Raw genomic sequence first — 12,614 nt, 5'->3', positions numbered from 1 at the left:
CAAAACCTTCTGTTTAATCATCTTCCATCTATTAATTTGCTTAGATTTTTCAGGTCTGGTCAATTTGAGCATGGTGTTATTCACAGTCAAAGATACAAAAAAATGTATTGATATTCTCATTTGGTTCATTACAATTTACTCAAAATAAAATTTTCATTCAATCAATCACCGCGCAGATTGATTGATTGAATGAAAATGTTATTAACAGATTGCAGAATGGGTACAATACAGTACGGCACACAATTGTTAAGGGGATGCAGACCAGGGAATCCATTCTTTGTGGATCTAGCCCACAGTATTTCTGACACTGGGAATACATTCCCTGAGATAGATCTCCCTAGAATCAGATACCAAGAACATGCAAATGGACCATATTAAAAAATAAAAAAAAGTCTGTAAATGTGTATTCTACATTATTATGGAATGAATGAGATACAAAAAAAATATTATATAAAAAAAAAAAAAAAAAAAGATTTGTAATTAATTTTGAGTTAATTTTCATAACGCGATAATTTGCTGTGTAATTAATTAATCTAATTAACGCGATAAACTGACAGCCCTACTTTTAACATTTTCAGAAAACATGTGAGTTCCACTGCTGGGGAGGGAACCCATGGGTGCCCACATCAAGACTACAGAGACACAATTTTCTGATTGTGTTTCCTCACCCAAATCCTAAGTCTAACCTTAACCACACTGTTACCTCAAACTAACCATAACCATTTACCCTATCATTATATCTTAACCTGTTAATCTGTAGACCGTTTTCGCTTAAAGGTACATGCCTAAGTAAATGGAAGATTGCTCCACTTCTGCAAGGTCAATTAGCATGTTCTTGGTATCTAGGAACATCTAGGGACCTGTGGGTATGTATTTCCAGTGTCAGAAATATTGTGTCTGTTACTAGGCTGAGTAAATTGTAATGAAGAAAAGGAGAATATAAATTATGATTTATGATTTTTGCATCTTTGATCAAAAATGTATACGGGTAGGAGAAAATGCTCACTGAGCTCATTCACCACCTTATTGAGATCATGTGTACAAAAAATCTAAGCAAATGAATAAAGGGAAGATGATTAAACAGAAGGATTTGTAGATACAGTAATTAATGATAATCGATTTTAATTATAAATTCATATTTGACCTTGAACTTGCCCTTGACCTTATTATGGCCAAATCATACATCTATGGATAGGGAAAATGCTCCTCTTTCCAATGGCAGGGTTGAATCTGGATTTAGTCATTTCCTTGCGGTTTTTACGATAATTTGCATTTTCCGATAAATTCGTATTTCCAATAAATCGTATAAAACATTGGTAAAATGAAAATATACACTTTGACTACTGTTTTTGATAGGGTTATGGTCTTTACTCTTTGCTACAAAAAAAAATATTTAAAAACATTAACCTCTTAACATCCAAGAGCCCACATGTGGACGATTCTTTGCCGACCTCTAGTGGCTCGGTTGTGCATTTCTTTTAATACAATATATGGATAGAATTAAAGCCCTATTTGTTGCCTGTCGATTGCCCTTGCAGGTGACAAAATCCGTTCAGCGGTTCTCGAGTTACATGCCGATATGTGAGGCGTGCCCCAAAGTACGCAAAAGTACACATTACCACCCCCGACTCCCGGGGCTCTAGTTCCGTCAATCATTTGGCGATCTCGAAAGTCTTTGCACAGGGCTGTAGCCAATGAGTGTGGCTTTCCAATGATACCCCATGATATGATAATTGGGGATCTAGTACAGTCTCTATTGATCAATTTATGATAAAGAAAAGCAGGGGGTCCTATAGGGGGACCTTAAGGCTTAACAGTTAACCATAACCATTAAACATTGAGACAAACCATAATCATGGTATTGCTGTGTTTGTATCTGGGTGGGTGTCTTAGTATAGTGGTGAGAGCACTCAATCACAATCATTGTTGGTTTGTCTCCTGGTTGCAATGTTTGTTTTGGACTTTTACCTATACAAAAACGTAAATATATTAGTTATGGCTATAACATAACACACATTATGTACCTTTTTTTTCGTGTGATCGATTAGTACACTGTACACTGTACACTGTACAAGCAAAACTGTACATTGGAATATTGACAAAGCCATACTTGGTAATTTACTGTACATTGGAGGGGGTTGGGTTGTTAGGACATTTGCAGGGGCCAGTTTCGAATTGCAGACTCCCGTAGGTGTTCTTTGAGAGTGTTTTTGAAAGTGGGTAGTGATTCACATTCCTTTACAGCTTTGGGTAGGGCGTTCCACATTGATGTGGCATAATTGCGAAACATGTTTAGTCCCTTGTTTGAGCCGAATCTGGGTTTAACATGATTTGTGGAGCTCCCTCTGGTGTTGTGTGATTGTGGTATTCACTGACCTTTGGGAAGTATTTTGTCATGTACATGGGTACCTTGGTCGTGTAGTGTATCTTGTAGACCAGGCCCATTGCAAGTTGCTGTACTCTGTCGTCTACTCTAAACCATCCTAAGTTGTCAAAGTGGGCAGGGGTGAGGTGGGTTCTAGGAGTCAGGTCAAGCAGTATTCTGACCAGTTTGTTTTGAGATGTTTGTCATTTTGTTTTTAGTGCCTTTGAGGTGCTTTGGTACCATGAGGTGCAAGCATAGTCGTAGTACCCCAGAAGAAAATGGGTAAATAGTTTAATTTGACAAATTTCATTATTATCACTAATTAATACAATGAGAGAATGTTTAAGAATTACTATTCCGATCATAGGTTTCACTCTCTCCACTGTTATCTACTCTAAGATTTTGGTGTTTCAGCCTGGTCGTCGATCGTTATCAGCCTCTGTCCGTGCCATCTCTGCCATCTGCGTTGTGTTGTTTTTTCATCGTTCATGGTGGACTTCTGTACTCCCACGGCTTACTGGCTGAGACACCACTATCTATTCTCCGGTGCATTTTGATCAATCATATGCTGAATCGAACTGTTTATATAAAAAAGGATCGTTTATTTACATAAACAGAGGTCTAATACAGAATGAAATGAAGGAGGAAAAACAAAAGTCTAAAATATCTATCTATCTGTCTCTTTCGCTCTCTCTCCAAAACAAACTCGCCTAGGGTGCTCCAGCTTTCTGGAAGCAAATAACTTCCTGATTATTATTTTTAATTTCTCTTATTTCTCGGGTTTTCATAGTGTAGCAGCCTGAAGATATTGCTTATTATTCAGAGCTGCTGACTTGCCTTTTTGTCTCCCCTTTCTACACCAAGACATTCTAACTAGTTTCATTGATATTCGCACGAACAATGACACAAGCGTCCCCTTCTGAAGAGCACTGGAATATGGATTATAAACGACATTACTGGATCATATTCTACAATGCTTTTCCCTGTGGAGCTAGTAGGCGACCAGCAGGGGGCGGTAGCAGGCAGAGAGTGTCAGGGAGAGTTGGGAGGAGATATATGGAGGAGAGAGACGGAAGACGCTCTCTTCGGCAGTGAACTTGAACACGAACAGTCGCAACGGACGGGGGCTCTGGAGAGCCCTGTTGCAGAAGTTATGCCAGAGGGCCCCGTGGGATAGCAACGGGTGATAGGAAGTACTTGCTAGTGGACACGATATCCTAGCAGTACCAGCGATAGTGTGTGAACAATTAGTGCAGAGCCAGGCACTAACAATCGGGTTATAATAGTTACTGTGTGCGGTATAAGTAACGTGCGGCTAACAACGTATCAAAGTCCTTAACAATCGAGTTATAGTAGTTACTGTGTGCGGTATAGTGTGCGAGCCCCAAGACGAGCATGGGCCAACAACCGGTCTGCTCCGGCTGCCTTCAATCAGATCTGCACCCGGCTGCCTGCAGCCCACGGGAGTTCGTACCGTCCAGCAGGGGTCGTCATCGCTCAGCACACGCTCTCTGCCCAGCTCCGCCTGCTAGCATCCTCACCGAGAGCGTTCGACGCCATCTTGTTTTCCGGACAACAGTGGCGTGGCGAGGCGGCCATTTTGGATGAGTACCAATGGGCATTGATGCTCCCGAGTTATTATACAGTATACAGTGTGGTGCAGCCTGCGGGCGAAAGTAACGTTACTACTACCATTCCATAGGGGTACCCCAAACAATACATGCCGGCATTAAGATAGGACTTTACTGGTATTTTGTGGGCCCACTCTTTTGCTTTCTGTTTATTTCTTTTGGTTGTGATACCGTGTTGGTGTAATAATATTTTCCCATTCAGTGAACCCTTCTATTCCTCCCCTATGTCCTCCCTTCTTTCCCCATATTACGGAGTACTAGAGCAGTATATGTAAACCCTTAGGGAAGGTATTGATACTGTGTCTAGCCCAGACGTGGGCAGCACTTAGTCTGGGTACAACGAGAGCACTTGGTGCCTAGGGCGTAATTACATAATTATCAGACTGTAATTATTGTGTAACAATAACCATGGTGCAATAATCACCAGACGTAGCTATTGTGTAACTAGGCCAATGATATAATAATAATCAGACTGAATGGGAGCACGGTGTGTGTGTCTTTTATTGAGCCTATCTTAACCCTTTTGGTGTGGGTAATGTTAATATAATTAACTCTTTCCTATTCCACCTTTCCCTCTTCATTGTAAGGTTTCTAGGGTCATTGAGGGAGGGTACTGCTTGCGGGGGGAACTCAGAGTATTTGATTACAATTCAGTCACGAGGTGTGGGAGGGTTTAAGGAGCAACTGGGAGGAGTGGGAGCGTGTTGGGGAGTACTGCTGACCGCCCTGCGGCAGGGAAGGAAGACCAGAGTACCAGACCAGGTTGGTAAATCCCGGGCCCCATCCACTCACACTACCAGCCTCCAGTCGACGCCCCAGGCCCAAAGACGATGGTGCAGTCAGACAGAGTTCTACTGTGTCCAGCTACCTCCTGACTGCCAGCAACCGTTCCCACGAAGCAGGGATAATCCACCCTGCTACAATAGTTTTAATTTTTTCGATTTTAATATTCTATACACTCTCATGGACCTCAGTGTTATCATTGGAACTCATTCTGAGACCCTGAAAGTGCAATACCGGCCGAATCCTGCTAGGTGGCAGTATCGCCTACCCTTTGAAACCTTATTTCACACTGTGTGTTACATTGTATATGGTCCGGGCGGATAATTTAGACCAAGCCAAGTGAAACGCTTCATTTGAGCAACTTGGAACGCGTGGAACACACTTGATGCATATTTTGTGCCATTTCATGTCAGGGACCCGATGGACATCAATACTGGAAATCGCGATCAGACAATTGGAATATTCATGTTGGGATACCTCCTAGTAAAGGTAAGGACTATATGACATCAATCCTACTTTGATCCAACAATGATTTCACATCGATCGCAACGATCAACCTATGTAGTATTCAAAACGTATGCCGTTGCTGACGATCAGAGCATAACCCCCCCCCCCCCTTTTGATGCATTCATGATGAAACATAATACCTATTATACACCTTTGATTTGAAAATAGTAATGTGTCCAGGTGAGCAACGCGAATGACTTTAGCAAAATTCACATAACGCTCCATAACGCAGCTTCCAGGAATTAGCCCGGATCACTCTGAAACTATACAATATTCACCACGAGATAACATGCAAACATATAAATGAAAAATGGGACTCTTTTTTACATGTTGGACGAGAGATAGTGACTGTCAAATGAGCCATAGTATTGTTTCCATAGCTATAATATAGAATATAGATATAGCTCTGTAAACATCGTGACGCACAGTGAAAATCTTTTAGCGTGGCCCATTGACTACAGGATGAGGATAATAGCTGGCGCTGAATGAGTTTAACCTATTGGTAAACAAATGTATTGCTGAAAATATACACTATGACTGATGTTGTGACATGGTTAGGATGTTTACTGTTGGATACATTTGAGGAAAAAAAACGAACATTATGTCATACAGTCTAGACAGATTGATTTATGACGTGATGTCATCTGCGGTACCGGACCGCATGGGTGGAAGAGGTTAAGCATCGGACAGCCCAACGGCGGGCCGTCACGCACTCGCGTGCACATCGTGGCACTTTGCTCTCGTCTGCCGGCTCTGGGCTGCATTTTTCGCGGATCAACCAATACATTGTTGGAAAGTTGAATTTGCCATCTTTAGATCGTCACCTACACTCATTGCGTGCTTCGGGTCTCGAGTTACAAGACGAAATATCCGGCGAGCATCATTTGACAAGCCGTTCTGACGAGTGACCATGTCCGGTTGTGAACGGTCCTGAACTGACCAGTCACCGCTGATGGCACCGTTGTAGCCAATGAGCGTCTGCTCTGAAAGCGATCCCAGACGGGCGCTCAGAGTGGGGGAAGGTCACACAAGAAAGCGAAGAAGTCCTTTGTTTTGACTCGAGAGGCGAAATTAATGGAAGTGGATGGCCATTTTGGATAATCACGCTGGATTTTTACCGGTACACATAATACAAAAACCTTTCTGAAACACACATTTTCCGTGGGATCTTTATAAACTTTGGACCTGTACTACCTAAGACTTCAGGCTATGGAACCGTTATGTTTTCCAGCTCCTACCATCTGGCAACCACTAAACAGAAATGTGAGTACACAAAATGTTTACTTCAGTGTGTTCAAACCTTAGCACTCAAAGTGATTTTTCTTTAGAATGTTACCTTTCAAAAGAGACCAGACTCATGCATGTGCTATAAGTATAAAGTATAATAAATAGCAAATTACTTTGGGTATGCACTCGTAATTTTTTTTTTAAATAGCCCCATAACCCCCAATCATATCAAATGTCCTTATGATCGGACCAGTCTCTTCAGATTGTGTTACATGACACTTTTTTTTTTTCTTATAGAGTTTTTATTTTGATCAGGCTATTATTCAGATGACTATAATGGAATATTAGGGTCCATGTAAACGCACTTAGTGATAGCAATAGACAGTGAATAACAAGTTGAGTGACGAAGAAGCCAACTGTCCACTGTCACTGAAAACAATGCGGGAGTGTTTAACAATATTGTATTTCTTATTTGGCAAATGAGAGCGCAGTCCTCTAGTGAAATTCTGCTTCTAATTTGCTTGGTTAGCCACAGTCGCATTTGACTTGTAAATCACTAGGTCACTGTATCCTAGGTAGTGTGTTACAGTTCCTGTCAGCATTTACTGACCTTATAATGGTGTCAGTCAGTAAAACAGGCTTCATTCACCCACCCCAATATCACCCCTTCCCTATCTCTGGACTTCTGTACTGTATACCATGGGTACTGTTGCTTTTTTTTTTTTTTTTTTTTTTTTTTTACTTTGGTTGCATAATGTGCTCTTTTTCACCAACACTGTGGTTCACACACTATATAAGTCTATGATTCACACTCATTTCAGAGGATTCCTGTCCTGCAGATAAAGAAAGAGCATAGGGGGTTAAAAAGAGGACATTTAACCCCAAGAGGTCGCAGAACCTGTAGGCAGGTTTACAATATGTGACGCGGCGCGGTCTAGGCCGCCATATCTCGGCGGAGAAGATTCTTCAGAAATGCTGAAAACATTGCGTGATTCAGAAATAGGTCAAACATTTTATATTAGAAATTTCTAGTGCTTTGAAATGTTCTCTATCTGTTTCCTTATTTGCGAAATTTTATACGACTTGTAAATGTGTTAATTTTTGTTAACTTGTCCGGCTGTATAATTTCCCTTGCTGTTTAAAGAACTACAGTTGTATCGTAGGGGAGGGGCTGAGTACTTTCAGTCTCAGGTGTCCGGTCCATCGCGCTTTGGAAACATGAGCATGATTACAAGTTTCAAGTTTGCTTTTATTGTCGTTGTGGTAAAGACATGATCATAATCAGGTTTTTGTGCACATGAGTCTCCCGAACACGTAAAACCAGAGCTTCCTACTAGGGATGCTCAATATTGGATTTTTTACCGATACCGATATACCGATATTGTCCTACTCTTAATTTCCGATACCGATATCAACCGATACGATATATGCAAGGTTTCCCCCCCAAAAAAACTGAATAATTTCAGGTAATTAACATTACATATCTCTTGTCGTGGAATTAACACATTATGCATACTTTTGATAATAAATAAAATCAGAATCTGTTCTTACTTGCTTGCCTGGGTAAATAAAGGTTAAATAAATGTTAAAAAAAAAAAAAAAATTAATTTGAAAACAGATACAGATATTTTCCGATATCACATTTGAATGCCAATATCGGTAGGCCGATAATATCGGACATCCCTTCCTACGCTTTGGTAACTTTCACGCACCGGATAATACCTCCGGGAATCCGCAGAGGCATGACTCCTACCGGAAGGGTAGGTGCAGGAAAAGTGACCATATCTCAGCGTAGGAAGCTCTGGCTCAGGCTTGGTTTTTAAATTGTTCGGGAGACTCGTGTGCATAAAAACCTAATTATGATCATGTCTCTACCACAACGACAGCCCGAGCTGTGAGTGAATTACGCAAAGGGTAGCAAAGCCTTGTAAATGGTATCTGAGGCCATGTCCAGACTAAACCGATTTTGGTCGTATCAGTCAAAGTATTTTATCGTATGCACCTTCTCCCTTAATCCGCATGCAAACCCAGCCAACTAAAAAGAAACATGTATGTCTTATATGTCCAGATATGTCCTGGGTAGAAGTTCACAGGAGGCTACTGTGATTAATAAATACATGATGATACTAGCTAGAGATTAGCGTCACATAGCAGGCCTTTTTCTGAAAACCCAAATAAGCTAGCTAAGTAGCCAAGCACATAGACTGTTCCATAGCATACGCCTTCAGTTGATCATGACAAATCCTCTCTTACCTTGACGATTAAAAAGCCTCCATAATCTAGTAAATAGTATTCCCATGGCTGGTGTTGAGATTTTACGATGCCAGCTTATGAGAATTTGTTGTAGCCAGCCAGCTAGCATTGATACTATTCAATGCTATCAACATTAGCACTAGCATACCCAAGTAACGTTAATGCCATTCAGATTTTTTATTTTTTTTTATCCACTTTTTCTCCCATTTTTCTATATTTTCTCCCATCCCAATTTCGTATCATCCAATTCAACCCTCCCCAGTCACGGACGCTGTTTCTTGCCTCCCACAAGCCGGCTGCAATGTGGACTAAGTCATACATAGCACAAGTCCCCTCCGGTACTTGAGGTAACAGCAGTCGCATCTTTTCACCTGCGCAGCTCGATCTCTCAGTGGCGAGGAGTAACGCGTGGGAGGCTCACGCTGCCCCCGACACTTCCTGATTCTACTGCGCAGGCGCACCAACCGACCTGTAGGAGTCGCTGTCCACAACGCCCGATCCCCACCCATCAGTTTCCCACCCCCTAATACGGCCAATGTGTATTAGTACGGACGACCAGCTAAACTGAAAGCAAATGTGGAGCGCTGGGCTCGAACTGACGAGCCCAGCGTCTCCAGCATTTCGTGGCGAGCGCCTTGCCCACTACGCCACGTAGCCACCCTTCCATTCAGAATTTATTAACATAGCTACAACACACAGTAATGTTAATACAATTACATGCATCATTCATTGTTTACAATGCGCGGGTGGAGCTAGTCGAAAGGACTGGACACAGAGACAAGTTAAACATCAATCAATTAATTTAATACAACAGGTACTTCGAGCTGCCTCCGACCGCATACTGGGCTATTATATTATATACGGCTTTGACACGCTCTCTCTCTCCTGCCGATTAAAATCAGCAGCTCTTCCTCCTCCTCATCATCGAATGCCTTGCGCAGCGGTATGTCTCTCCTATATCCTTTGGAAACTAGCATCAGCTCAGAACCGGACGACACAAGTTATTCTGCTAGCGAAAACAATGATAACACTTCCGGTCGGGGGGTTTCAAAATAAAAGAGCGACGTCTAAAACAGGAAAGACATTTATTTTGTACATTTGTGGCACGCACTTATTTCTTGAGACAATTACGTTTTTACAGAAACCTTTTTAAAAATGAAAACGAAATGGAAACGAAAAAGATCAAAATAGTTTTCGTCTGGACATGGCCTGAATCTCTCCGTCCCATAAAGGAGTCTGTCTCTCTCTCTCTCTCTCTCTCTCTCTCTCTCTCAAGTAGCCAAACGTTACACTATAAAAACGAACTGGATAGTTGATATAACTTCATTAGCTGAAATATTCTAAAACCATTAAGTCTCCTATAAGCCATTTTCCTGTGTGTGTGTGCAGTGGCGCTGTGAGGGTCTATTGGGGCCCTAGGAAATAAGTCTTAGGAGGGGCCCCCAACCAGTGTTCATCTCCATTATTTCACAAATAATGTGACATGGACAAAAATATACTTTAATTACAAATGTGCAACTTTCAAAGAGTACAGTCTATTATGATGGAAAAGTATTTAGCTTGTTTCACCTGTTTGACTATCTCATCACTTATTTAGTCTCCAATCAGTGCTATGATTTCATAGAAGGTTGGGTTAGTGTTGCATAGAGTCATTGTTGAGCATCCTGATGGCCTGGGGATAGAAGCGGGTCATAAGTCATTAGACTAACAAAGGCAGGGCTGCTCTCAGGCTGGAAGGTGTTAAGTGGGGGGGGGGGGGTTACATTGCTTTCTGGGTAAAGTAGTCATTATGCATAGCAAGAGAAATGGCTCCGGTTTCTTTGAGGCCCTGTAGCTCTGGAATAAATAAGTGTGTTATCAGCATGATTCATAAGACATAGATTGAAAAGTATCCGCTTGATTTGTACAAGTGATGGCTTCTTTTGAAGGTATGAATGTCTACTTTCATATCATGTAAAATAAATATTCTTAAACAGCCATTTAATGCCAATAAAAGTTTAATTACTATGAAAATATAGTTGAATCTCATTCCAGTTACCGGTACCACTATACATTTTTCCAGTTTGCCAACACAGTTGCCCAACAATGTGTAACTCATATTAGTCACTTGACATCCTCCTGATTGTTGAAGCATTACACTTGCTCCCTGGTGACCTTAAAGCTTCCATTATTGACACTATTTATTACTGTGCTATTTATTTTAGCTGTTTGCAAAAGTCTTGGGACAATCTTTATTGATCCCCTTAGGGTAATGCAGGCGTCATAGCAGCAAGGGGGAGGGGAGGTACAGATATGGGCAGGGTAATAGGAGACAATCAATACATATATTTTATCTGAATATACAATATGAATAAAAGTAAACAGTAGACACAAATGTGCTAAAAGTGTTCAGTTTGACATTTGTTGATGTTACCGTGAACGCAAAGCAGGTTACCAAGATCCACTTGGAAAAAGTGACCTTCTCACAGGCGCATGCAGGGAGAATAGATTAGTCTAACTAACTTCATGGTTACAACAAATCGGAAATGTTAAATGACAAAATCGAAAACAAAATATGCTATTTCCTCATGTTCTATTTTAAACTTCAGAACAAAATCAGAAGAACAAAAAACTATTTTTGATTTGTAAACAAACAATGAAATAACGGTCGTTATTTGTTTTCAGATTTTGGATTTTAATCGGATATGAAATGATCGAATGATACACAGATAGTTATAGTCATGCAGGGTTTAGGGGTTAAAGTCAGACATTTCTAAAGATTCTGTCACCTTAGGTCCTCATCATCAAAAATCATCATTATCATAGATTTGGGTGAGTATTGTTGCCTGCTGTGCGTTTTATAGTAGGCAACGATATTCACCCAAATCTAAATGGAGCTGGTCCACCAGAGGAAGACAGAGGACAGATGAACAGCCGTTGTCCGGTAAGGTAATACAGGTAAGAACAGCTGGTCAGGCTAGCAGCTTCAGGCTCCCTAATGATAGATGCTAGAATATTCAGATCTGCTTAGAGAAAGCAGACATGTTATATGACTTCCTTGAATCTGTGGAACATTGTTTGTAATTTTCTTTAGCAAAGAAACGACTCTAAATCTCATTTAAATAATTTATTTTCTAGCAATGGGCAGTACATTAGGTATAGGCAGTGTTTCTGGCTAAAAAAAGCACAGCTAATTCATCCCATTGTGACATCATTGAGGGGAAGCAATTCAGAACAGCTTGTTCAGCTCATCAATCTGAAGACTTCAAACCCTGGCCAAATGGCAAGGTGTACATTATGTAATTTCCCCCCCGCGCCTAAATAACATTTCGAACAGCCAAATCCAACGACTAGGCAAAACCCATTTTCAACAATATGTCCCCCACAGGGGGTAAGAGAGAGAGAGAGGAAGAGAGACACTATACACAATGAACATACCTTCAAAAGTGATGCTTCTCTTTTCAAAATAGCCTCTGGAATGTAAGCAGCCTGCAGGACATCAGCAGCTATCAGACAACCTGCATCTTGTGCTCATATAACACCCTGCACAGTCCCCACCCTCATAAATAGTCTCTTCCTGTTCAGCCTTGCCACAACTACTGCATAGTAAATTAGCCCAGCATGTTGTGCACAGTCAGATAAAAATTACGGCCATTCAGTTATATTATACATTACAATAAATATGGTCAATAACACTTAGAATCTGAATATGTACTATGAGTAAGTAAAGTATACAGTATACACAGGTGCAGTATACATAAGGTACCCTAACTGGCATGATATACGCCATACGTTGTAGTCCATACATTTTAGGTCAGCCACACTTAGTGATCAGACATTCCAATAGACATTACTTTACTCTGTGATTA

The 12,614-nt window shown here is 41.0% G+C and overlaps 1 protein-coding gene across 4 annotated transcripts in view; it reads right to left on the bottom strand.

Moving 5' to 3' along the window:
• Positions 1-12,262, bottom strand: part of LOC311233195 (polyunsaturated fatty acid lipoxygenase ALOX15B) — an 81,562-nt gene extending 69,300 nt beyond the window's left edge. For all 4 annotated transcript variants that reach the window (XM_084320116.1, XM_084320118.1, XM_084320117.1 and 1 more), the window contains exon 1: positions 12,184-12,262. The gene's annotated coding sequence lies outside the window, so the exon portion shown is untranslated. The remainder of the gene's footprint in view (positions 1-12,183) is intronic.
• Between the last annotated feature and the right edge of the window lie 352 nt (positions 12,263-12,614).

Source organism: Notolepis coatsorum, assembly GCF_963971535.1.
Source record: "Notolepis coatsorum genome assembly, chromosome: 8".
Classification (NCBI taxonomy): Eukaryota; Metazoa; Chordata; class Actinopteri; order Aulopiformes; family Paralepididae; genus Notolepis; species Notolepis coatsorum.
Note: the sequence above shows the minus strand (reverse complement) of the source record. Positions and strands in the feature narration are given on the sequence as shown.